This window comes from Myxocyprinus asiaticus, chromosome 6, assembly GCF_019703515.2.
Source record: "Myxocyprinus asiaticus isolate MX2 ecotype Aquarium Trade chromosome 6, UBuf_Myxa_2, whole genome shotgun sequence".
Taxonomy (NCBI): Eukaryota; Metazoa; Chordata; class Actinopteri; order Cypriniformes; family Catostomidae; genus Myxocyprinus; species Myxocyprinus asiaticus.
Window position 1 is genome coordinate 17,072,305 of NC_059349.1, and position 27,794 is coordinate 17,100,098.

Sequence of the window (27,794 nt, forward strand, 5' to 3'; positions counted from 1 at the left end):
GGGTTTATTTATTTATTTTTATTTTTTTTAAATGTACTTGATTGTTAAGGATGTCCTTAAGGAAGCAGTGGTGAAATGAGCAGAAATAAATGTGGAGGCGTGCGAAGAAAAAGAGAACAGAAAAAGAAAATGATGAATACAATTTCAGAGATGACTGAATTTGTGGCAGTCTCTGGAGAGTTTCTTTTTGCTGCAGGGTGGATTCTGGAAAACCCAAAGCCCATTTCTAGTTTCGTAGGTAGTGCAGGAAGAGAGTATACAAGAAAAGTATATATCAGCACCTCTGTACACACTTGGAGTGCTGTGCAGCAAAACAGCTGTACTGCAGTGCACGCACCATGCACACTCGCACAGCGTGGTTACATCTTTACACCTGCATTGCTCAGTCTTTAAAGCTTGGAATTAGTAGAGATGGCCCTTGAGTATTGCGTACTGCTGCTTATCTGATGCATGGTCTACCCAGTCTTTGGGTGAAGCACACAAATAAACATCTTAACACCTTAAAAATATGCAAAATGGAAATGTTAAATACATAAGTTGATTAATAAAATTGTGTTGTGAAAAAAGATAAAAGAAAATCTTAGCAAAGAAAGAAAAAAACAGCACATCTTGGTTTCCATATAACCACTGAAACCCAAAGAACTCTTTTGGGTGTGTCAAATTGATGTACATCAATTGATGCACCCTGGGACAAGGCAAGTATCGTGATAGTCTGCATTGGCAGAGGCATCTCTGGAAGGCAGTAGCCAGTGGTGGATAGAAAACGGTCTGGAACTGGTGCCCCCTTGTGTCTGCAACAATGCGATGAACCAGTGCCAGTAAGGTACTGGCTTTGTGAGTGACGAGCCCTTCCAGAGGCAGTGTAGATTGACAGGTTGCCTGCCACTGTGTTGGAAATGGGCAGGCATTAATATTAATGCAGCTTGCTGGCACTACTGCATTGCAGTCAACTTTTTTGACTGCAGTGGAGTTCAAAGAACACTAACAATATGCAGGTGTCTGTGGCACTCCCTGTTATTGCTTTCTGAAAATGATTTGCTCTACTATGAGCAAAGTGAAAGGGAGGTAAAAGATTTCTTATTGGTGCAAAATGTTTCTAGGGTCCTGATACTGACTTACCATTGGTGTAGTTGACGCACCTGCCATAAAAGACATGGCTCTGAGAAAAGAGGGTGGCTGAAGCAGCAGTCTTAACGCTCAAAAAGAACATGGGGCAAATGTAGAACTGGAGGGAAAAAAGGAAAGGCAGGAGGAGAATTGAGGTGAAGGAGAAGCACGATGAAACTGGGTCACCCTGTGAGATATGAAGATCCCTCAGGAACACGCCGATGAGGCCTGTTGTCTCTGTAGCCACATGGTAATTTGTCATGGGACTGGAGCTCACCACTACTAAGAAAAAAAGGGCTAATGCTAACACACTATAGAACAGATAGCAGAGATGATCGCTTTAGACAGACAATATCTTCAATGCAGTCAAGAATAAAGTAAACTTATATGCGGCCTGGACACGATCACGAAGGTGACATTACGGGTACATTTAGAGTAACTACAACATTGCGTGATGAAGACCTGCAAGAATGCCACCTTGGTTTGCTGGCTCCGTCTCTTGGCAAACACTGGGTGAGAAATCTCTGATGCCATCTGGCACTTTCAAGCTTAAACAAATGAGCTCTTTTCACACATAAACAGTGTGTGGCTGTGCAAACTGCGTGGTACAGTTTCCTTATGTTTACATAAACCATATCGAAAAGCACCAAAACTCACAGCATTAGACCCAGCTTGAAAGTCTCTTTAACAAAAAAAAAAAAATACAAGACATGAGAGGTATAGTCAATCTGAAGCCAAGAATGGATGCTTTTGAGTTTCTTGCATAAATGTCCTCTTGTAAAGTGACTTCTTGCAATCTTTGTCTCTTTTGGATGTATGGCGGTGAACCCATAATAAATCCATTAGCATAAGTGTGGTCAACCACTGGATTTCTACATTGTTTGGTTGGTAGTAAGCAGTCTGATTTAATGACGATGTTGTTTCAAGGCTGTGAAATTCACAGAGATTGCAGAGCACTTTACAAACCATCATCAACTTCACAGATACGTCTTTCTCATAAAAATTATCTGAGTCAACGAGGGACCCGACGGCACAGTAATATCCATGACCTAATTATTTATACTGTTACTTGAGGCACACCGATAAGAACTCAGTTCTTTCATATCTGAAATATTGCTGTGATCTCATGGCAACAAATTACATGATTTATATCCCCAAGAATAGGGAAACAAAATGAAATATGGTAACTAGAACATTAAATGTAATGCTATATGACTAGACCATTTGGAAAATGTATCCGAGCCATAGAGGTGCAATGTACAGCATCAATACACATGTACCTTAAATACATCAAACAAGAGCTCTTTTGTACAAAAATTATAAATCCAAATTCATGGATACATATGCTATGCATGTACACATTCTGGACATCAGCTTTTTAAGCCAGCAGACATTTGACAATGAGGGAACACTGAGAATGATTTTCTTTGTGGAGTGATTGAAAATTCTGTCTCTGACTCAGAGTTCGATTGGTGGCTGACTCTCACTCACATATGGGAACTGTAGACATCACTGATATTAGGGCTGGGCAGTAAAACAATATTGATATTTACAGAATTTTTTAAAGATAGTTTTAAAGAAAACAAATCATATTTAACCAATGTTCTACATCTAGATGACCAGATCAGGTACATCTTGCTATAAACACAAGCAGTTCAGAAAAGTTATACACACAACTAGCTAACTGAATCACAGTCATGAAATCAGCATGTTAGGAAGTATTAGCAAGCTAGCGGCTACTTAGACCTGCTGTTATGGAAACTGGTAATGAAGATCGGTAGCAGTTAGCTAACTATACGGCAAATATGATATTGTTGTATACCAAACAAGATAGCACTGACAATTAGGGGTGAGTAAAAATTTTGATTTCCCGATGCATCGCAATCTTCTTGAACGGCCTCAATATCGATTCTTTTTTTTTTTTCACCCAATTTGGAATGCCCAATTCCCAGTGCGCTTTTAAGTCCTCATGGTCGCATAGTGATTCGCCTGAATCCGGGTGGTGGAGGATGAATCCCAGTTGCCTCCACGTCTGAGACCATGAAACCGCGCATCTTATCACGTGACTTGTTGAGCGCGTTGCCACGGAGACACAGAGCATGTGGAGGCTTCACACTATTCTCCACGGCATCCACGCTCAACTCACCACGCGCCCCACCGAGAACGAACCACATTATAGCGACCACGAGGAGGTTACCCCATGTGACTCTACCCTCCCTAGCAACCGGGCCAATTTGGTTGCTTAGGAGACCTGGCTGGAGTCACTCAGCACGCCCTCAATATCGATTCTTAAATCCCAAGATCTTTTATCTATGCGCAACCGCCGACTACAATGAGAGGAAATCACTCACATTTGCAAATTTCAAGCTATATGACTAAAAATTTATATATTTGGCAACTGGCTTGTAAATGTTTCTGTTCTTTACAGTCAGTTGTTAATAAAAAAAAATAAATAAATAAAAATAAAAACCTTGAATACTAATCAGGCATAGTACAGGTGAGATAAATTCAACTGAGCCTCTCTGCTGTATACAGAAATGCCAGGTTTCCTTAAAGAGACAGTACCATTTTTTAGCACGTGTTCAACAAATCAATGTAAATACCTGTAAATATTACAAATTATGCAATTAAACAAACATGTAAAAAAATTATCTAATATGCGATATAATCTCATATTTATTGACTGAATACATTGATTTGTTCCTTTTTAAAAAGCTAAAATATGACCAAAATGATGAAAAATGAATAAAATATAATGACTAAAATTAAAATGTTCTTGATGTACCTAGTTAGAAGGTCTGCTGTATAATTAACAGCATTAGCTGGGAGATAATTTATTTCATATGTAAGAAAAAGGGACATTATAACTGAAATATACCAATACGAATCGACATCAAATCAAGTTGAAATTGAAATCGAATCAAGAACTTTGAATTGGAATCGAACCGGTAAATCTGTATCAATACCCAGCCCCAATGAATACAGCACAACACAACAGCAACTCCGTCTTCAACACCATTGCTGTTTATTTATGTACAATTTAGTTAAAAAAAATGTCATGATCCATAGTGTTGTCACAGGCAAGAAAATGTTTCTTCTTCTTTTGATGTCTATTGGAGATTGGCAATCCAGCTTATTGTGCATTACCGCCATCTACTGAGCTGGAGTGTGGAGCTTCACAAGTTCAAAACTTCAAACAACATAAACTTCTGTCCCTTCAGTTTTCAAAATAAAAGCTTCCACCAAAATAAAAGCTTTGAGGGTTTACCGGGACTGCATAGTAAGTTAAGAAATTGTTAAATAAAAAAATTACTATTAAACAATAACAATAATAAATTATTATAGTAATAGTGATAATTATTATTATACAATAATATATTTCTATAACAATTTCTTAACATTATTATTATTGCAATAATATAAAATTCAAGTTGACTGGTTTTCAAAAAAAAAATATTATGAAAAGTGATTGTGATGAAGCCATCACATTCAAAACGCTGAATTAAAAAAGGCATTAAACTGCGAACCAGTCTGTTCATTTCAAGTGTAAGTACTATAAGTACCAAAAAGTTATTCCTTATAGTTAAATGGTACTTGTTTATCAACACCAAAATAAATTGTCATAAGTCAAATAATACATGGGTCAATGGAAAAATTACAACATGGGGGATGTAGTATGTCCGGGAATGTATTTATTTATACTGTGACAGTATGCAAATTTGGATGCAGCTTAGGCTATTATGTGGTAAAGGTGAGTTATATTTTAACTGTGTGAAAGTTTGATAATATCATCAATAGAAACCAGTTTCTAAAATTACAGAAAGTGCAGATGCCAGCCAAATCATGAGGCCATCACTGCTCAACCTCTCAATCATTCTCTTACATGTCAGTCTGCATTAAGCAGAAACATCAACCTCCAAGTGACCACATGGGTTTCCATAGCAACCATGCATGAATTATTCAACAGATGAGCATGGGTTAGTTGTTAACATGGGTCAGTATGTGTACTATAATGTTACAGATGCATTCACATAGTTGGGTGATTTCTGCTTTCCGAGTAATTGAGAAAAATCTTCTTAATGCTGAACTGGGATGTACAAAGCAAACAATAAAGACAACAAATAAAGTCAGATTTAACTGCTATACGATTTAATACTTGTTTGATATGCATGAGTAAGTCAGATCAATTTATCATTAGACTAAGTATTCTAGTGTTTCACTAACTCTGTACCCTCCTCCCTCACTGCTACTTCAATATCTCCCTCAGCCATGTCTCTCCCCATTATGCCACTGACTACAGCAACTATTGGCTCAAAATTCACAACATGACCAATCCCCAGAACGGCAAGATCTCTGATTGGACAAAAGAGGGCTTGGCTTGTGTATGTTTGTCCTTGGATCAACTGGCTTGATTGATTATAGTCCTTTACCCAAGTGGGGCGGACATACTGTATATGCATGTGGGTGGAAGTTTGAAAAAGCGCGTAACGCAAATTGTTTTCCGGTTTTATTGCAATGACAGCAGCAGAATATCTTGTAGGTGATATGAAGTGCAGAATGTAAAGATGAGAATAAAGCAAACAATATTTAAATGGATCAAATAAATGCAACTCAGCTGTGTATTTCTGGGATTTAACTACTAATTATTTATTTGGAAAACTCTATTTAAGGGGAAATCCTAATTTCAAAAGGTCCAGATTTGGACAGCATGACTTGGTTTTGCTGCTTCTATGATCGGTTTATTGGTTCTCAATACCTTAAAATCCACCAAAGCATTTCAAGTTATTAATATGGCACAGCTAGCCACAGTCTTATAAACAAAAAAGATTGCAAATGGTCATTGTTCCTTGTCTGTAAGGCTCTTCATGCTTGCCACTGTCCTTAGCACTCAAGTCTTATCTTTATGTCAAAAATAACTTTCAAAACACTTAGAAACACACACTAAAGATAAAAAAAAACAATCCATCTCCATCTAGTCTGTGCAACTGAATTACATAGAAACGAATTGGACCCATTCCTACTAAAAAGCACAGATTTGAGTGTTTCTAGCATTGGGGCTTACAGTAAGTGTGTAGAGGGATTTAAAGGTGAGGTGAGGGATCAGAGCAGAGTGCTGCTATAGCCGCAATGGGGCTGAGTGGAACAATGGCCAGGAGCTGAGAGACCGGCTGCCACAGGCTTCCCCCAACAGCACTCAAGTTGGCCCTACATAAATCATTTTTATGCCGTCTGCCGCTCAGCAACTTTACCCTCACCATGATGGAACGCTTAAAGGGCTGGGGAACGAGGGAGAGCGAAATACAGCAAGAAAAAAAATGGTGTGGAGGATAGTGTTATAACCAAGTACACAGAGTATGAAAGGTGTTTGTTTCAGCTGAACCTGGCGTTATCACAAAGCACTAGTCAATAATGCATGGAGATGGTGTCTTGAAAGCATAAAACAAATGTCTTGATTCATCTGTCTACCTTTTAGTTCCTGTACAATGTAAAATGAGAAATCAAATCCAGCTCCCTGGACAGGTCTGTTGTTTGAAATCAATCGTACCTTGACTTAAGAGCTGTGCCCAAATTAATCAGAGACAACTAACATTAAAAAAGTAATTTGTCTCTTTCCACAGACCCTGAGGCCCATAGTAATTAAAACCCCTGCTTAACACTCAATACTTATCACCGTTCAGCCATTCTACCGTCTTAAGCCAGGTACTAGTGTGATTGATGAGACCTCTTGTTTCGGGGCTACCTGAACTCAGCACTTCTGGGACCAATCTCAAAACTACAGAGAATTACCCATGGGTGGTGCACCCAGTCAAAGCAGTGATTGTCAGAGTGAACCTGAGTGGTAGATCTCAGATCATGGTAGGAAATCTTAGCTGTGCAACACTTGTAGTGAATTATAGCAAATTAACATGTATGGTTTTGTACCTTTGACTCTAATGGGTTTAACAATTGCAAAGTTTAGACTGTGTCACACAATAGTCAGGAAATATGACAACAGTAAGTAACTAGATTTTTAAATTATTACTGCTTTGCGATTGCTAGGCCACTGCTTTGCGCCCCAAGTCAAAAGAGCCCACCCAAAATCTCTATGGCTTTGTTCAAATTAGATCTTTTAGGTTGACTGTTCAAACTGCAAGTTAAAAGTGGCCAGATCAGATTTTTTTATTTTTTATATTCAGACTGCAGTAGCACATCCACATCAATCATAGAAACTATGCAAACTAGCGTAGGTTCACCATATGTGAGAGTTTAGCAATGGATGTTTTGCCACTATTTAATGTTTTTCATGAGGGCAGTATTCAAATATTCTCTTCTCTTAGCTCTCCATTGATGACGCTTGCTTCAGGGAATGGCATCAGCTGGGTTGACGCTGATGCCACTTCATGTGGCTGTGGAGGCCGATCCAAGAACCACACACTCTGTTGCAGGTGAGGCAGGAGAAGCCGGATGCTAGGGCAGTGCCAGCAGCCCATGTGGCATTGAGCACGTCTTTCATTCCTCCGTTCAATTCTTCAGTCCCACTGGCACAAGAAGCATGTCAAACAGACCCGTCATGAGCCAGGGTCTCAACATGAGTGGGATCAATGCCACAGCATTTCAGGATGTTTCTGCTGCAGTCTTTAAAACACCTCTTCTGCCCACCAACAGCACGTTTTGCTGTAAGGATTTGGCCATACAGGACTTGCCGTGGTAACCGGTGTTCCGGCAAGCAGATGACATGCCCAAGCCAGCGAAGATGACATCTGGCCAGCACTGCTTACATACAGAGGGTGTTAGTGTTGGCCAGTATCTCTGTACGGGGTGTCCGATCCTCCCAAGACAGACCAAGGTTTTTTTTTTTAAGACATCGTACATGGAAGGTCACCAAGAGCACAATATGCCATCTGTATGGTGTCCATGTATATACACAACAGAACAAAATGGAGAGGTGGCTGTGGGGATGGGGGCGTGGTCACATGTCTGTTTGTGAGAGAGAGGGAGTGGTGTGGTTCATCAAATTGGCTGCCGTAATTTCTAACAGCTGTTTCTTGTTACAGTGATAGCGGGGGGAGACCTCAAAAGCAGCCCAAAGTGACACGAGAGTGTGGTGTTGCCGTGTTTCCAGAGAGTTTATATTACTGAGAAGTCGTTTAAAAATATTATGTTGTGGAACCGTTAAGAAACCTGTTTGATCACCCTGAGTTAAGAAGCCCCAAGGATGATTGCGTGAACTGTGTGAGAGGGCAGAAAATAAACACTTGCCTGAACTGCTTCGCTGCTTTCCGACTCCATTCTTGATAACGAACTTCCAACAATATTACAGTGGCATATGCAATGTTTTGATAGGGTAGACAACTGCCCCAATTTTGCCAGGACATCCTGTATTTTGATCGAAACTACAACATCCCATAGTTTGTGTCCCCTATTAAAGCAGAAAAGTGCTTAAAAGGTTGGATGGCGATTCGCTTGAAGGGGACCCTCGTCCCACACTGAAGTGCTCAAAATGCTTAAGTGCCCCTTTTCGTGAGTGAGACATTCATTAGTAGGGATGCACCGATCACAATGAGGAGATCTTCGTCTTAAATCTGTGATTGGCGATCGTGCCTTGATTAAAGACTGATCTCTTTTTAACTGCAGTATGCACAAAATCGCACATACACTGCTACTCTAATGAATGAGCACCTGCTCAGCCCTCGAAGCATTACATTGCGGCCACTGGAGGGTGAATTATTTACAATTCTAAGCATTTGCAAATTTACATTCAGACATACTGCAATTCAGAATAATATGCCAGGTTGTTTTAAAAATGTGTATGAAAATTAATGACACCTTTTTTTTTTTTTTCTCTTTTCTCACAATTTGGAATGCCCAATTCCCACTACTACTTAGTAGGTCCTCGTGGTGGCGCAGTTACTCACCTCAATGCGGGTGGCAGAGGACAAGACTCAGTTGCCTCCGCTTCTGAGACAGTCAATCTGCGCATCTTATCACGTGGCTCGCTGTGCATGTCACCGCGGAGGCTCACAGCATGTGGAGGCTCATGCTACCCTCTGCGATCCGGAGGAGGTTGCCCCATGTGACTCTACCCTCCCTAGCAACAGGGCCAATTTGGTTGCTTAGGAGACCTGGCTGGAGTCACTCAGCACGCCCTGGATTCGAACTCACGACTCCAGGGGAGGTAGTCAGCGCCAATACTTGCTGAGCTACCCAGGCTGTTAATGTGCCCATTTTCAAAAGTCTTTATGGTAAAAATTCTGACGGGCTGTACAGTTAGAGATGGAGAGGACAAAGATACTGCAAACGGATGTAAAAACAAATTAAACAACAAATGAAAATGCAAAAACAAATCAGAGTATATGTGATGTAACATGAGTCTCAACAGTCAGACGGTTTGTGGTGCAACGGAGCGATTATGCACACTCTCAGTGTCACTCACTACAACATGCATGCTCTTCAGGTGCTCTCAAGCTCTCAGTCACTTATCACAGCACTATTTTGTGAGAACCCCGATAAATCAGAGATATGTCACAATACCATTTATAACATCAATAACTGTTTTAGCCTTTAATAAAGGCACCGCACGTTCACTTAATAATTTGCTTCATAATTGCTTAATTTGAGTTACAAAAAAAAGATGGTAAACAAATCATACTGATTTCTCATTGGAGCAGTTTTGAAGCGTGTAGTGGATTTATCTCTCTTATTTATTTATTTTTAATATCTCTTCTGTGTGTGATGCTCTCAAGGGGTTTACTGGTTGCCAGTTTGTCACAATGACATTTGTTAGTGACAACAAAGAACAAAAAACAATAAGTGTTAGCATTTCACAATTAATATAAATTTAATGTTATTTTAAAAAGTGAGGCATAAACATATAACTGCAGCATATAACTTGTAAAAGTGTGGCAAAGGGCACATAAAAAAATTAATTTCAGTGATTTGATCAGTATCAGTCAATCACAGTGTTAAAATATCAGTGATCGGTGCACCTCTATTCAATAGCCTACCTTATCGCATTGTGTTGGCTTGCAACTGGTGTCTTTTCTCTGGGAAGGTAAAGCCAATGTCTGTATTATTGTAAAAGATGTTTGCACTGCTTTGGCTACCCTATAACATATATACTTTTTTTTTTTATGCATTTGGCAGATCCTTTTATCCAAAGCAACTTACAGTGCACTTATTACAGGGACAATCCCCCTGGAGCAACCTGGAGTTAAGTGCCTTGCTCAAGGACACAATGGTGATGGCTGTGGGGATTGAACCAGCAACCTTCCAACTACCAGTTATGTGCTTTAGCCCACTACGCTGCCACCACTCTGGAATACATTGTATGACATATAATGCATTGAAAAAGTACTCAACCCCCAATGCAGTTTTCAAATTTTTTTTTTTTTTTTTGCATCACATTCTAAGTTTAGAACAAAAAGTATTACTTTTTTCACCAGCTGTTACACAATATTGAATATCATGACAAAAAAAAAAAAAATAATGTCCAAAACCTTTTAAAATTAAAAATAAAACCTAAAACTATAATTGAGAATAAGTATTAAAGTAAAAAGTATTTATACCCTTTGTAATTACTAGGTTTGGTATGCTTCATCAGAACCATGATCTGAGGGAACATGCAGTTTTGTGACAGCTCCACCTATGGCTCAAGAAATATCCAAATTTGCTATTTTGGACCATAACTTTTGTACCGTTTGTACTACAAGTAAGAGTTTTGTGTATTTAGATTCCATGGGTCATGAGGATTGCAACGAGGGTTCTTCGACATATAATGGTCAAATAGTGGTCAAAATGCTTAGTTAATAAAAATAAAAAAAAGATTATCATTGCTTCCTTCCAAGTCTTCTGAAAATGGCAGAGATAATGTCTAAATTAATTTATTTTATATATATATATATATATATATATATATATATATATATATATATATATATATTTTTTTTTTTTTTTTTTTTTTTTTTTAAACCTGCTGTTCTTAGCTTGGAATGTCTCTTTGGCACCTTTGAGCTGTGTCAACTGAATGGCCCAGTGGTTAAAGGAATAGTTCACCCAAAAATGAAAATTATCTCATTATTCACTTACCCTGATGCCATCCCAGATGTGTATGACTGTCCTTCTTCAGCAGAACACAAATTAAGATTTTTAGAAGATAGAGCTCTGTCAGGTCCTTACAATAGAAGTACATGGGTGCCAGCACTTTGAAGTTCCAAAAGTCATATTTAGGCAGCAGTAAAGCAATCCACATGACTCCAGTTGATCAATGAATGTCTTCTGATGCAAATCGATACATTTGTGTAAAAAAATAAATCAATAATTAAAACGTTATGAACTTTTAAAAAGTGCTTCATGCCAGCAGCTGACACGAAGCATGACACAAGTGTGTCTGCGAGTACATGCGAGAATTCGGAAGCGGTGCTTATTTACAACAGAAGAACGAACATCACGTGAGAGTTCAGCCATTTCAAACTGCATCAGAGCCCTGGATGGAAGCACAGATTTAAAGTTAAAAACATTTTAATTATCGACTTTTTCTTACATAAACCTATCGATTCGCTTCAGAAGACATTCATTCGTGTGGACTACTTTATTGCTGCCTAAATATGACTTTTGGAATATCAAAGTGCTGGCACCCGTGTACTTCTATTGTAAGGACCTGACAGAGCTCTATCTTCTAAAAATCTTAATTTGTGTTCTGCTGAAGAAGGACAGTCATACACATCTGGGATGGCATCAGGGTAAGTGAATAATGAGATAATTTTCATTTTTGGGTGAACTATTCCTTTAATGCATTGGAAAACAGGACAAAAGTTTGTGAGTTTGGGGCCTGGGTAGCTCAGCAGTCACGAGTTCGAATCCAGGGTGTGCTGAGTGACTCCAGCCAGGTCTCTTAAGCAACCAAAATTGGCCCGGTTGCTAGGGAGGGTAGAGTCACATGGGGTAATCTCCTCGTGGTCGCGATTAGTGGTTCTCGATTTCAATGGGGCGCGTGGTAAGTTGTGCTTGGATCACAGAGAATAGCATGAGCCTCCCCAAAAATAGATTGAGTTTGAGTCCAGGAAAGAGCAGTTTTAAAATGAGTAATTCTGTTGATCTCGGAGTCTTCATATTGTGCTTACTACAATGCAGACTGTCCTTTATTGCGTAATTCCTGCTTCAATAAAATAAAAATAAACTAAGCTGTAATTATTTTCTCAGAAATAGTTGTATACTTTCCCAAATGAAATACGATTTTACCATTCAGACTGAAACAAAAATCTATCCTCAACAAGCTGCACAATTTTAATTATCATTCATGTCCATACCATGTGGGATAAAAGTGCCGAAAAACATATTATATCGACTGCAAGCTGCTATTCCTTTCTCTATACGTTACCTACAGGAATATAACACAGGAATATAACAATTGTAGATATTTCATTGGGTTTCTTAAGATGCCCAACTGAAGTCAGTCAAGCCAGGCTCCCTGCAATGGAACACACAGCGTTTTTCCACTGTTCAAAGTAAAACCACTTGCCTTTAACTGCAAGAGAGAAGAATACAACAACGTCATCAATTAGTGGGCCTACTTTTTTCTGATCAATGAACCTGCTTGATTAGACATCACAATTTATGATTCAAAGGAAGGGATTTAGATGGCAAACATTTGTAGGATATATGCAAGGTATGCTTTCTCTATCCTAGAGTAGGTGGAATTAAACTCAGAAGAGTATTGACATGAAAAATGGCTGACCTGACCAATAGATCACATCACTAATGGGGTGTTAGATATTCATTCTGATGGGCCTCTCCATTCACTTCCCATACATCAAAATGATATCTGACTGGAAAGCTTGTCCACCTCTCACTTTTTAAATGTAAAGTTCACAATGCTGTCAAAAGTTTGACTTTTTCTTTTGGGTTTGTTGGCTAAAGATTTATCTCTCAGAGGTCCCAGGTTTTAGGGTGATTTTCATATTTTATTTTTTTTAAATGAGTGAACTGCTAGTTTTTGCAGCACCATGAACTACAAAATGTGGCTCTTTCAATGGGTCTGTTTGGCTGAGGTTTGGGTCTCAAGCAGATGCATTAGTCAGTAGAGTGCATTACACCTGGCAAATAGTCAATTTCAGTAACACCTATAAATACAGAGCATTTTAAAGTCAATACATTACACTGAGAACACACTGATTGGATTGAATTGTACTCTACAATTTAAAAAAAGACTTTAAAAAAGTGGTTTGTAGGCTTTTACCTACCATTATCCTATCTATGTGATTGAGGATTTATTTTTGTCTTCTAGAAATTAGTTTTTTGGTGATTTAATGAAAGTTTTAAAACTGTATTTTATCCTCAAATGCTAATCCAACACTGCCGCAAGCTACGAAAGGTAGGAGAGGAGCAGCTTTGGTACAATTTCCAACTAGAGAATTACATTATTTAACAGAAACATTACACTTAATGGTGTGAAAACATTACTTTGAAAGATAAGATAGAGCCTTAGGTGCTGTAATTATCTCCGTGTGGAGGTGGGCAGACTGCAGAGGTTGCATTGTTACTGCAAGTAGAGAGGCACAGCAGTGGAGGACGAAGCAGTGAGATGACGGAGGACACTGCTGGCTAAAACAGCCACAATGAATGACGGGACCTCCTAATAAAACATTTCGGTATCTGTGCCTCAGGAAGCTTGAATGTGGCTCTTGAAAATGAATGAAAAGGTCAAAAGTAAGGAATTAAACTTTAACCCCAGGGGAAATCCTTGCGTGCTCCATAACCGAGACAAATCATAGGCATAATACCAGTTCAACAGTTGTGAATAGTTAAGCTAGTGTCCTTTCAAGCAATGTAACAGGTTTGATCCATATTGCTCTCCAGTACTCTATAGGGTTTTCACAAACCTTCTAGCGTTATTGCTCTCCCTCTTCTCTCACACCTAACTGCAAATGTTACTAAGTATAGTGTTGAGTAGAGGCAAGATCTACCATATGCAGCACTTTCCGACACTATTTAAAAGAGAACAGAGTACGAAGGGGGTGTTTAGATTGAGAGTTATAGTGGGGGGAGGAGAGGCTGGGTGTTAGAAAAGCAAGGGAAGGAAAAAGAGTATGGGAAACAGAAGTGGAACCATGAGAGACCACTTTATTTGGTGGTACTAAAAATAACACACCAAAAAGCAGACCAGCAAGCCAGCACTGTGCTAACGCAAGCTAGCAACTCGCCTTTCAGGACACACAATCGATAGGTGGAACGCTGGATGGGAGGCTTCCCAGAGCTTGTTGGGAGACAGCTGCCTTAGTGCAAGGAAGGGAGAGGGTGGTTATTTTTTGCACTGGTTGACTAAATATGGTCAAAAGGAGGTGAGAGAGATACCGAAGAGGAGGTTTTCAAATGCTTGCCTGGCTAAAAAGTGCTAATGATTTACATTTCCATTTAGTCATTTAGCAGATGCATCTATCCAAAGCGACTTACAAAAGAGGAACATATTTAGCTCTTAGGTGCAAGTGTACAGTGCAACTGATGGCTCCTTTTGTGTTTAGGAGCTTTTCATTCACCTTGTTTCTTCAGGAGACAGAACTTCATGGAGCAACCTCTGAAAGCTCTGGTAGTGGTCGACAGATAATTTTCTTTATTGCCAATGCCAATTCCGATATCCAGGTTGAGGGGGGTTGGACATAATACAATTTAATGATTGCAAATAAGATGTACATTTTGTACACAATACTCACTAAAACTTTGTTAAAAGCCTTAAAGCCAGTAACGAAGCTGTTGTGAAATTTTAGAATGGTCAGACAGAGGAGGTGACAGTTCTGTTAATTGGCCAAGCAGACACAGTATCAGCCAATGTCTCAAAATGGCAATATAATGACAGATTACTTGGCCTGGCCAATATATCAGTCTATCACTAGCCTCTGATCACTTCAAATAAGGTTATCCAAAGTAAACAGACTACTATAAAAAGTTAACTGCAAGCCATAGATCAGCCGCACTTCGTTTACTAAAAGTGTGGTTGATGCAAAATTTAGAGCTTAAGTGTTTAAATTTTTCGTTGTTAAAATACTTTCTCACAGCTTAATATGCAGAGACAACTATAAGTAAGCCATTTGTAGGTTAATTTTCTCTTAAAAAAAAAAAAAAAAAAAAAAAAAAAAAAAACTGTAAACACTGTCTTTTTGACCCTGTAAAAGTTTTTTTTTTGTTTTGAGGGACCTCTGTCCAGCCCACACAACAACACTGACTCAACCAATCGTGCGAGTGTGGGGCGGGTCTATCTGTTTGTTTCGGCGACAGACAGGGGACGCATTCAGAAGGTTTGAAAAAGTTTATTTTTGCAATTCTGTTTGGTGGCACTAGTGGCGAAGAAATTTCATTATTCAGCTTTAAATAAAATGAGAACAGATATTTTCTACCTTTAAAATGACAGAGCAGAAAGATACCGAAATAAACTCTGCAAAAAGCCCAAACAGTAAAGTGCTAGTGAGAGCTCCAGCAGGCATGCACATCTTCACAGAATTCTCTGCGAATGCACATGTTAGAGATGGGAGGGTGGGATTAGGAGGGTGAAAGCGTTGCGGTTTTTTCTGCCCATTTTTAGAGCAGAAGACACGGCTCCTCATGTCAGCATGATGTCTATTCCTGCCTAAATGTAAGGCGCGAGTGTGCTATCTTCCCCTGACTCCACCCCTCCTGCTTTACCCTCCTCCCTTACCACTCTTATTCCTTCTCTAAAACACAGTTCACAAACCTCCCCCCACCCCGCTTCAGAGAAGCTGAATCAGCGAGTCGGGCATGCAATGACTGCAGCAGCTGGAGAACTCCGGAGGTCATTGTGGCTTTTCACACACAGGAGAGAAGAGGGAGGAGCAGAGAGCTGAGGAAACTGAGCTGACAGGTAATATATGCTCTCTGTGCCTTACCCCCCCACCCAGCTGGCTGGTCCACAAAGGCATCTCTACTGTCTTTTTTGATCCCCCTTTCTCTTATCCGGATGCACTGGGATATTAAGCGTGGCTGGTCAGCTGGGGTGCGCTGTGTGGTCAGTGAGAGGGAGTGAATTTACAGCTCTGCAGCACCATAACTGAGAAACTACTTCTCTGGGAACACCTTGGCAAATGGCTAAGTGGTTCCCTCACCAGAAAATACTTAAAGATGGAGAGGCAGATGAAGGTGGAACAGGGGAAAGTTATTGTCATCCACATGGATTTGCTTGCTTGCTAGCTTACTCGATCTCCACCTCGCTCGCTCTTTCTCTCTCCTGCCCTCCTCCCTCACTCTCTCAGTCTCTTGCTTTTCCAACGCTGGTCAGGCAGCAGGCTGCTGCAGCACTGTACTCTCTGGTTCATTTCCTCCTCGTGGCTGCAGCACTGAATATATCTAAAGATGGACTCGCACACTGATAATCATGTGCAGTTTTTTTTCCTCCCTAAAACCAATTATTTTTAATCTTACAACTTGGATATTTCACTCTGACACACTTTCTAATGGAATACAACTCTCTATTGGGATGGTTACCTTGCGTTGCACTGCCTTTTGCAAAATGCCAACACTTATTTTTCGATGGTCAGCTCAAATTACTGAAACCATGTTTGGCATTTCAGGACTGTTTTCTGTCACTGTAGGGACACAGGTGTATGCTAGCTGCTGATGGAGGGACATCGGTGTGGGACGTGAGTTTAAGCCCAGGTGTGTGTGGAGGGTGGGGTGTTGGATTTGATGGAAAACAGATGTGGTGGCATATTAATTCTCTGAGGAGGGGAAAAGAAGGCTTCTGGATCTGTATTAGTGGCTGAACCCACAGCACTCAGGGTAGTAACCAACTTTCGCTGTCTCTCTGCATGCTTTCCAATCACTAGGCAGGGGCAGGGCCATAGTGCTGCAGTGCCATCTCCTCCTCTCTCAACACACTCATCCCTAAATCTTAACTAACATTGTGGCACCACAATAGCCCCAACCATTCATAGCCTGCTCCAGTCATACCTCACCATCATATCTAACCCCATCAAGCACACAAACTCATCCAGGATTTCAAACCCTGCCCAGAATAGCCTAAGTGTCCTTCTGTTATATTTCCACCCATGTCCCTCTCGTTTTGGCCTGGTATTGGACAGGCTCCTGAGAGGAGGGGGATGAGATGGGGCAGTGTTGACTTGTGGAATGTGTAGAGCTGGAGCAAAGATTCATTAGAGAGCCACTGAACATTTTATGCTACCATGCAAACAGTTATTGATTGCTAGCACATAGCATTAGAGCAGCTTCTAGAATAAACACACCCAGGTCAGCACAGAGGTAGAAAAAGGAATGGGTTAAAAAGAGAAAAAGAAAAAGGAGTATCAGCACACTCACTCCAAATCACTACTGCTGAGTGGGCATTAGCTCTTGCATATGACCTCTGGCCTGGTCTGTGTGGCTAAAGCCCAAATCCCGCTCACAATAGCTTCCTGTTCCACTTGGATCAACCTCATTTTCTGACATCAGCAACTGGTCTGACATACAACTGGGGATGTGGTTAAACAACGAACAAACGGAGAGAAATCAAGAGAGTGCGAGCGGAAAGCAGATGATGCAAACCATGTTAAGGACACTATTTGACTTGAAATCAGCTGTTTTTTTTCAGCAAGGACAGTTTACTAGTGGAGGAACACTTTCCTCTACTTTTTTTCCCAAGACTATTTTTACAAATAAAACACTGCTATTTTTTTACCCACAATAACCATTGAACAAGGCATTGTTCTTTTTGTTTCCCTAAGGATTCTACATGCTCTCTCGAGGACAACCAAGGTCAACAGAAGATACAGCACTGTGCGATCATGAACACATGTAATGCGTACTGGGAAAACCTGCTAGCTCTGCTTGATTGGGATAAGTCAAAAGAAAGTCTGACCTGTTATTCTAAAGCATATCTGACAGTCACCTCATGTATACTGCTAATCCCCTGCATTCTGTGATGATGTAGGGAAAAAAAACAAAACAATTGCTGATCTACAGACTGATTTAACACATGGTTTGGTTCATATAAGGGCTTCGCCAACCAAACATCATCAGATCAGAGAAGGTAAGGATACTCAGCTGTGCCTGGGGCTGCCTACTTGGTGTACATACTTCTTTATGTGCCCATATGAACATATGACAGCTATGGAATGTAAAGAAGTATGTATTCTTGGTCAGGTGCTGATCATCAGTTTAAAAATTATGCCATGATTATTTGCATCACAAACATTCATTGAATGTGGGTTACAGAAACTTACTGCAGCAGTGGATTGTGAGGGAAGTTGCTGCTCTTTCAGTGACTTCACCAACAGTTCACACTGCCCCTACCTAATTCAGCAATTGGCATGCTAGATAGTTCATTGCTGCAGGTAGCTACCGTAACAATAAAATGCTATGAGATCTCAACTAAAATCTCATTGTAGATCTCTATGTATTGAAATGCTGGTTTGCAAGGCCCATATTCTCAGTGACAGAATGAGTTCACAGTCATGTAAAACTGTGATGTAAAAGAACCAATAACAGCTCGAGACATCGCCACAGGAACAGGAGCTCCATTCATTATCGGAGAGTTTATTGTATTTTCGGCTTCAAATCATGGCCAGCTGCAACTTAGGGCTTTTTCACACCTGGCTCATTTGGAGCATTAGTTTCGGAAGCTGGAGCGTTTTCTCCCATAGTTCCGTTTGTTTAGGCATATATGAATGTGGCAAACGCACTCGGATCCGCACAAAAACAAATCAGTCCGAGACAACGGGACGAGGTAGTCTTGGTCTGATTGCAAATGAATACTGAAGTGGTTCACCTGTGGTGAGAATGCAATCCAATCAAACGGACCAACAAACCAAACAGTATCCCTATAAAAACCATGAGCATACCTGATGGATCTGCGGAGAGGAAATCTGTAGGTCAGCACGTCACTAACTCATAATCAAAAAGTGGATATAGCTTTTGGTGACTTTATTAAATAATTGCAAGTTTAAAATAGTTTTTTAATAATTCCTGAGGTATTTTTAATATGATCACTCTCTCTTTTCGATAGTGGCAAAACAGAAACAGGTAGGATGGTAACTTATTGAAAGATAAAAACAAATTTTTGTGGCTTCACTCTTTCTGCTCTTTGCATGTGTGTGTGCATGCAAGAGAGAGAGAGAGAGAGCTCTGTGCAAAAGCAACTAATGATGGATAAAAATAACAATGACATAAATTGTAAAAGTTTTATCTATCCGAGTGACGAATAATGTTTATTTGCAGCGCAACCTCTGTTGCCATGCGGTGACGTGTTGCATAACAGTGACAAACAATACTCTAATTTTTAGCGGTTGACAAATTTGTACAGGTAAACCTATATTATTTTAACTGGTATATTGATGTATGAGCTAAATTCTGGAAAAGCACACAAACACTAGGCGATGAGGGCAGAGTTTGCTCACATGTGACTTATTAACACAGTTCTGGTCCATTTTGAAATGTTGCCTTGTGAAAGCGAACCAAGAAGAACATGCAACATTGTTACAATTTTAACCCCTGATTCAGAACAAATCAAGCTGGCTACAGGTCTGAAAATGCCCTAAGACCCGGTTTCTGCCTGAGAAGCCTTCGCCATTAACACCATAATCTTTTCAAACTTGCCTCAAAAATGTAAGATAAGTCGAGTTTGGGACAACTTTTTTGTCCCTTGATGGTTAAATATTGCTACAGGCGAGTTGCTGAGGTAACAGTTCCAGAAAGGTACATAGCGCCCGTCAGTTACAAAGAATCTTCTCCAACACTGCGGAATAGTATGGCTGTCCGTTTCACCCTGCCACTCATTCCTCCCCCATTGTTTATGTTTGCTAGGCTTGCCAAATGCTTTGGTGGACCACAGAGTAGTCAGATTAGAGCATGGAACAGTGACAATGCAGGATCAGAGTTGGGTCTGCTGTCAGCTGATTCCAAATGACCGTTACAAAAGATGATGTGAGGCCTTTAGAAGAGGATTTCTAAGCATGTTGTTCTTTTTTTCCTTTTTGGTCTACTGATGTGTACCAGGTTACAATAGCAATAATTTTGATACAATAGAATGACAGGACAATGTGTACAAATGCTACCATTTTAACAGTAGGCAACTAGTCAATGGTTTTGATTCTGAACCTTTTAACAGATCAACAGGTGATAGAACAGATACATTGTGAGAGAATAGTGTTTCACGTGAGAGGTCTGATTTTTTTAAACATACCCCAGGTGTTTGATGGTGCACCACAACATACTGTATCTTTGTTGAGGCAATATTTGATTCATGATGATAACTAAGATCACTGCATCTCTGATCTGCATGTCCACTAGAAACTTCCATTTTTAACCTCTCACTCTTTCATTCTAACAACCAAGAAGGACATGAAGGGCACATTGTTTGTGAAGATAAAGTAAAGGTTTTTGGCTATGATTGGAGCCTAGGAGAGCTCGTGGCCCATTTTTCTGAATGTCAGACACTCCAGTCTGTCCTCTGTAGGGCTGTGCTCTTTCCATTTTTGTGCACTGCTTGCTGTACAGTTCGCTCCTGTCACTATTGTGGCTGTGTTCCCTCTTTCTCGCCCTCATCCCCAGCCTGAGTGACACCCACAGCAGATGCTGACATTATCAAATGCTCAGCTGCTGTCCCTGGCTTTTGCCCTCTTATGGCCACTGAATTTGGGGGCCGTATATTGTCCAGAATGCTGCGAGCGTCTGTAATGTAGGGAGGGGGGGACCAGTAGTGTAAACAGCACTTTACTGACCCCTGTGTAATAAGCGGCATATTGAGCAGCAATGAACCCTCGCTTACACTCTCAGCGGGTCGCCTGCTAAGTAGCTAAAGAGGTTTTCCGCTTGGTTCTTTGCTGACCAACAGTCGACTGCGCCTTACAAAACAACGCTTGGCTTGTTTCATTCATTGTGTGTCACTAAAATGTTTTGTGGACTAGTACCTAGACTGTCAAAACCAGAGGCTGGCAGGAAGTACAAATATCTGTATTCGTTATTTCAACAGCACCACAGGAGCAGTCTCGACATCTACTCCCCACCTCACTCTGTTATTGAATTAAGGGGGTAAATTAGCAAAGCACTGCAATGTAGCTGAGGATGACTGAATCCTTTGAAGATTTCGAAAGTGACATCTTCAAAAAGCAGCACATGTTAATCACCCATGCGACACACTGCCCTCACCAGGCTTAATCCATCAGCTGCTGTAATTGCTACACCAAGCCTTGACACTTGACTCAAGTGCAGCACGATGGATTATTATCTTATTTTTGAAGTACAATTCCTCTTTTTTCTTTTTTACAAAGAGAAAGAAACACTGAGCGCAGTGGAGTGTAGGGAAGGTTATTCGATAGAGGGTGCAAGGGAGAAAAGAAACAGTGAATGTCCATTCCTTGGTGGAATGTTTATAAGCCATTCTGGGAAATTATCTAATGAAATGCATCCACTGGAGATTGCTTGTCATGTTTCGCAAAGTTAGACCGCTTAAAGCCATGATGCATGTCACAGAAGCCGTTTTATACAAGTCTCATTAACAAGAACCACCACAATGCTTTGCTAAAGCTGGTAAAATGGAACCAAATCACCTCTTCAATGGATTTGGTCCCCTTCAACCAGCTGTAGCTATGCTTTGATAACAACATGAACAGTCTATTATGTCTCCTTTGCTTCTGTAGAAAATTGTGATTGTGTATTTCATGTCCTAATGACAAAGCTGCTTAGAATAAATCTTGGCACAATGTATTGTGATTACCTTTTCTAAAAAAATAAAATAAGAAAAAATAACTGTATTTAGCTACACAGAAATAAACTTTTAAAAGTCACAAAGAAAATATCGTTATACTCCTATCTGTTCTCATTACATACTGACGACTGTGACCCTTCTGAAAAATCCTAAAGAATGGGTTAAATGCTAAGGTTAAAATATAGGCTAACAGAATCAGTCACCATAAGAAAGTAGGCAAGGACACAAAGTGCTGAAAAATAAAAAAAAATAAAAAAAAAATAAAAAAAAACTTACTGTGATGCAGTGAGGTTGTGAAAGTGAGATAAAGCCAGCGGACTGAAATCAACATATCTAAATATCTGGGAACACATGAAAATGGAGATGAAAAGAGCAAAAGAAATTGAGAGAAAAGGAGGGACAGGTGGGAGAGGAGTTGCAGCATGAGCTCACTGCGACACATGCGGGATCAGTAGCCCGTGTGCCTGTCGGTAACCCTCCTCTGCTTGCAGTCAGGGGAGTGGAGATGAAAGCCAGATGCTTCAGTGTGTGGGGGGTTGTACACACAAATCATACATGGAGAGAGTCCACCAATTATGGCCCCCTGGCACACTGACGCAGCACAGGCATGCAATGTGACCCTCCCTCTCCTCTGCATCAGAACAGCATCCTTCTCTCAGTCACATGGATCGCAACGCTGCATCATAATGTCCTCCATAATTACTCTGATCTATCACCAAAATCATGCTGAACCTGTGCTGCACCTACTTCCATCCATATCACACAGCAGTTTATATGCAGAAGCACTTTACCAATAATATGCCCATTTAAATATTATGTATGTTTATAAGGGATTGTATATTTTAGGTGCTGTAACTGGTCACCAGTTCTTTTGAGTTTTTCACCATTTTTAAATAACATTTGAGCTTTATTTCAGTTCACTTAAATAGCCCTGTGGTGTGACAAATGGACTTTTAAAAGTACAAGAATAATCATCTGTCATAAGAATGCATGTATTTTATACAAGAATAAAAAATAAAAAAAATAAGAGTTTACAATAGTTTGATTAAGTAAAGCAGGTCAAACTGCAGGACAATGTTGTCAATGCTTGGAATTCTAGGTCAACTACACACGGATCAAAAAAACACAACTAACCTGTGGCCCAAGTTTTATCAATAAATCAGACTCATAATAAAGCTGGATTTACATAGTTACAAAAAAGACAGCAATTATTCTCACTTCATCAACTGCAGAAAAGGTGGTAAAAAAAAAAAAACACCTAATAATCTGCACTGTTCATTTGCTTTCAAATTCAACTACATTTCAATAGACATATATAAAAAATAAAAAAAAACATTAACCAATCATATTTATAAAAATTCAAATTTCTGTTCCTATGTTTTCACTGCTAGCTGATTAAGATGTGGCTAGGGCTGTCATGATTATTAATTTTGGGAAAAAAAAAAGATTATTGTGACTATGAAGATTAATTGTCTGTTTTAAGCCTTTCGTGATGATGATGAATAATGGTCTGTTTTAGGACTTTTAAATTAATTGTCATAGAAAATGTCATACTTCTATGTGTTTTCTTAAAGGTTTTAAAAACTTGACATGACATGAATGACATGAACAATAATATTTAAAATACAAAAATATTTTCAAATACTTAAAATCTCTCTCTCTTTGGTCAACTTTAGTCTTGGTCTATTTTACATTTACACTGTTGTTTTTGGAACCCAGCCAACCTGAATAGCTATTATGTTATATTAACGTATGCAAGAGTAAAATATTTCTGTCCGAAATTCTTCACTTTCACACCGTTTATTTAATGGCTCGCCGATTAAAACCCATGAGTCCTTATTAGGTATGAAGGAAGACCTTAAAGATTCTCTGTTTGTTAATTCATTAATCTCCAAAGAAATACTGTAGAGTGAGCGGGCGTCTCCTCCTCTGTGTCACTAAGTGTCATACACTGAGTGTATCAACACTATTGACCAAGAACATTTGACATTACAAAAACGTTAAATGAAACTGGAGCAATCCTCATTTATATTTTTGTGGGAGTTTGGCGTGAACCTCCACAGACAGGGTTCATCATAGCGCTTCTGAAGTGGTTCATCTTCAAGCGCTCTCCAGGAGTTGCTCTCAGTGCAATACGCAGTGAAGCTCGATGAGACTATTAGAGTTAAACTGAATAAGACACAAAAATGCGCTAAGTAGCTCAGTGGTCCAGCCAGGTCTCCTAAGCAACAAAATTGGCCCGGTTGCTAGGGAGGGTAGAGCCACATGGGGTAACCTCCTCGTGATCGCTATAATGTGGTTTATTCTCGGTGGTGCGCGTGATGAGTTGAGCATGGATGACGCGGTGGATGGCGTGAAGCCTCCAAACGTGCTATGTCTCTGTGGCAACGCGCTCAACAAGCCACGTGAGATGCGGGGGTTGATGGTCTCAGACGCGGAGACAGCTGGGATTTGTCCTCTGCCACCCGGATTGAGGCGAATCACTTCGTGACCACGAGGATTTAAAAGCGCATTAGGAATTGGGCATTCCAAATTGGGTAAAAATAAATAAATAAATAAATAAATAAATAAATAAAAACTTATTTGGAATTTGAAGTGCACAATAATCACGGTTATCTTAAATAACCGCAGTTAGATAAAATAACCGTGATTTAGAGGATTATTTAATAATCGCAACAAGCCTACATATGGCTATTAATAAAGGTTCAAAATAAGCCGCTGTAATTGTTTTGTGGTGGCACACAGAAGTGCATGTGAGGGTGGGACACCATGTAGTGATTAACAAACAGGTTGACCTAGTTGTTCTGTAGTAATAGTGCAGTGGCTGCCTCTGCAGGGCCTGTTTGTGGAGTTTGTTACGAGTCATGGGCTATTAATCGTACTGTTTACAGTGCTGGAGCACAACTGCCTCCCAGCCGCCATCCAGAGAGCCACTGAGAGGAACCAGTCCCCCTCTCAGCCTGGGACTGTCTCAAACCCACAAGAGCAGAAAAACAAGCATTTCCAACATCTTCAGGGTGCAAACTCACAATGTATAGATGGGTAGTTTAGCAGGAATATTTAATAAAAGCATTCACTGGACATGTAAATCAAAGCAATGAGCCACGAAAGGTGGTCCGATATAGTGATTTTACTACAAGTAAAGTGTGTTCTTATGCACACCTCAATTTAAACCTGTGGTAAAATTACTCTTAATGCAGACTCAAGTGGCTTATTGCTTTTATAAAACTGTGTGTTTGCTGATTGGCAAACAACGTAGAAACTTGTGCAGAATATGGTCAAAGGTTTATCTGTATTTTAGAATGGCTTCCAACATGGCTCATCCAATCAGAAAACATTTGAGAGCTAAGGTAAAAGCATTCGGTTTAATTTTTTTCTTCCAGACAAATGGTCACTCTGTATTTCATTTGAACATTTGTTTCACAGAGTTGTGACAATCAGATTAGTGGTGAAAAATGTAAAGAATGGAGTGCATACACAAACCAAGACAGACAGCCCTTTTCCACCAACATGGTTCGGGGGCGGGTTCCTGGGCCAGTGCAAATTCTTGAATTGTTCTGCGTGTATCCACCACAGAAAAGGCCATTCCGGGGCCAAAAATCTGGTTCAACGCTGGCCCCAAAAGCATGCTGGTCTCCACGCAAGAACTGATTACGTCAGGGGTGGAGGGAGGGATAATGTTATGTCAACAAATTTTTCCCAAACAACAACAGTAGAAAATTGACAGGACTTTGCTACAGTTCTATGGCGTGTCCAGTGTTGGCTGCCATGCTGGAACGATGTTTTGCCCTCCAGGTCTCCGCGCCAGTCACGTGACTGAAAACTATGTGCTAACGGCGAACATTCACTTCGCTTTCTATGGGAAAGGGCCATTCGTCAGTGATTCGCCTCTCATAATCACGCCGCGTTTGGTGTGAAAAGGCCTCAAGGATGAGAAAAGCAAAACCGTATTCCCCGCTGTTTCTGTGATAAACTTCGACAGAAGGCTAAAATGGTTCAAGAGACAATACTACACTGTTTTAATATTTACTGGGTTATTTAAAATATTTACAGGATTATCATGCAATAGTGGACAATTCTGAAATGAAGTATTAAATAGGAAAGAAAAACCATGAGCCATGACCACTTTTCCAACCCACTGAACTATGCTATAACATTTATGAGCATAGGAGTAATTTGCGATAACTGGAAAAGGATTTAAAACATGTATTATAGATATCACTGGGGTAGACTGAGATTAATAGATTTCAATGATTAAACTATTTAAGTGTACAAATGTCTCCTATTAGACAAAAGAAAAAAAAAAGTCTTGAGATTTGAATGTGGCTCAATGGGTTAATTACTGAAAGACAAATATCAAGCAAATTAAACACTGTAAAGCAGAGTATAACTAGACAAAAATATATTTCACTATATTCCCCATGGAATTTAATATTTTATCAATGTAACTGGTGGGTGGAAAAAAAAGTCAAAACTTGCAGGGCTAAGCATTCATTGCAACTAAGTGTCATGTAGTCTACTACCTACACTGGCAGCCAAAAGTTTGGAATAATGTACAGATTTTTCTGTTTCGGAAGGAAATTGGTAAAGTGGCATTCAACTGATCATAAAGTATAGTTAGGACATTACTGATGTAAAAAAAAAAAAAAAAAACAGCACCATCACTATTTGAAAAAAGTCATTTTTGATCAAATCTAGATTTCCAGCAGCCATCAATCCAACACCTTATCCTTGAGTAATCATGCTAAATTGCTAATTTGGTACTAGAAAATCACTTACCATTATATCAAACACATCTGAAAGCTATTTGGTTCGTTAAATGAAGCTTAACATTGTCTTTGTTTTTGAGTTGCCACTGTATGCAATAGACTGGCATGTCTTAAGGTCAATATTAGGTCAAAAATGGCAAAAAAGAAACAGCTTTCTCTAGAAACTCATCAGTCATTCATTGTTTTGAGGAATGAAGGCTATACAATGCTTGAAATTGCCAAAAAACTGAAGATTTCATACAAAGGTGTACACTACAGTCTTTAATGACAAAGAACAACTGACTCTAACAAGGACAGAAAGAGATGTGGAAGGCCACATGTACAACTAAACAAGAGGATAAGTACACCAGAGTCTCTAGTTTGAGAAATAGACGCCTCACATATCCTCAGCTGACAGCTTCATTGAATTCTACCTGCACAACACCAGTTTCATGTACAACAGTAAAGAGAAGACTCAGGGGTGCAGTCCTTATGGGAAGAATTGCAAAGTAAAAGCCACTTTTGAATCAGAAAAACAAAATGAAAATGTTAGAGTGGGCAAAGAAACACAGACATTGGACAACAAATAATTGGAAAAGAGTGTTATGGATCTTAACCCCATTGAGCTTATGTGGGATCAGCTAGACTGTAAGGTGTGTGAGAAGTGCCCAACAAGACAGCCACATCTATGGCATGTGCTACAGGTAGTGTGGGGTGAAATGTCACCTGAGTATCTGGACAAACTGACAGCTAGAATGCCAAGGGTCTGCAAAGATGTCATTGCTGCACATGGGGGATTTTTTGTTGAGAACACTTTGAAGTAGTTTAAGAAGTTCTGAATTTTATTTTCAAATTGTAATAGTAATTTTTCATTTTATTAATGTCCTGACTATACATTGTGATCAGTTGAATGCCACTTTAGTAAATAAAAGTACCAATTTCTTTCCATAAGAGCAAACTCTGTACATTATTCCAAACTTTTGGCCACCAGTGTATATTCATAATTTACACTGAATTACAGACACCAGGTTGTCTTTTCATAACCCTTTATACCATAAAAGCCAAGAGGGCCACAAGCTCAGCACAAGCTCTCAAACCTTGCAAGTGCCCTATCAGAGCAAGTTTATTTTAAACTGGCTGGAACTAAAAGTGGCTTGGGCACAGGCAAGAATGCTGTCCGAAACAGATTGCAGCAGTGGGAGCTCAAACGAGAAACACAAGTAAATAGTGAGCTGGAGGAGAGCTTTATATCTTTA

General features: G+C 39.8%; 1 protein-coding gene across 5 annotated transcripts in view; it reads right to left on the reverse strand.

Annotated features, from left to right (window-relative positions):
* Positions 1 to 27,794, reverse strand: part of LOC127442006 (E3 ubiquitin-protein ligase mib1-like) — a 71,642-nt gene that overhangs the window by 17,207 nt on the left and 26,641 nt on the right. The gene's annotated exons all lie outside the window — the stretch shown is intronic.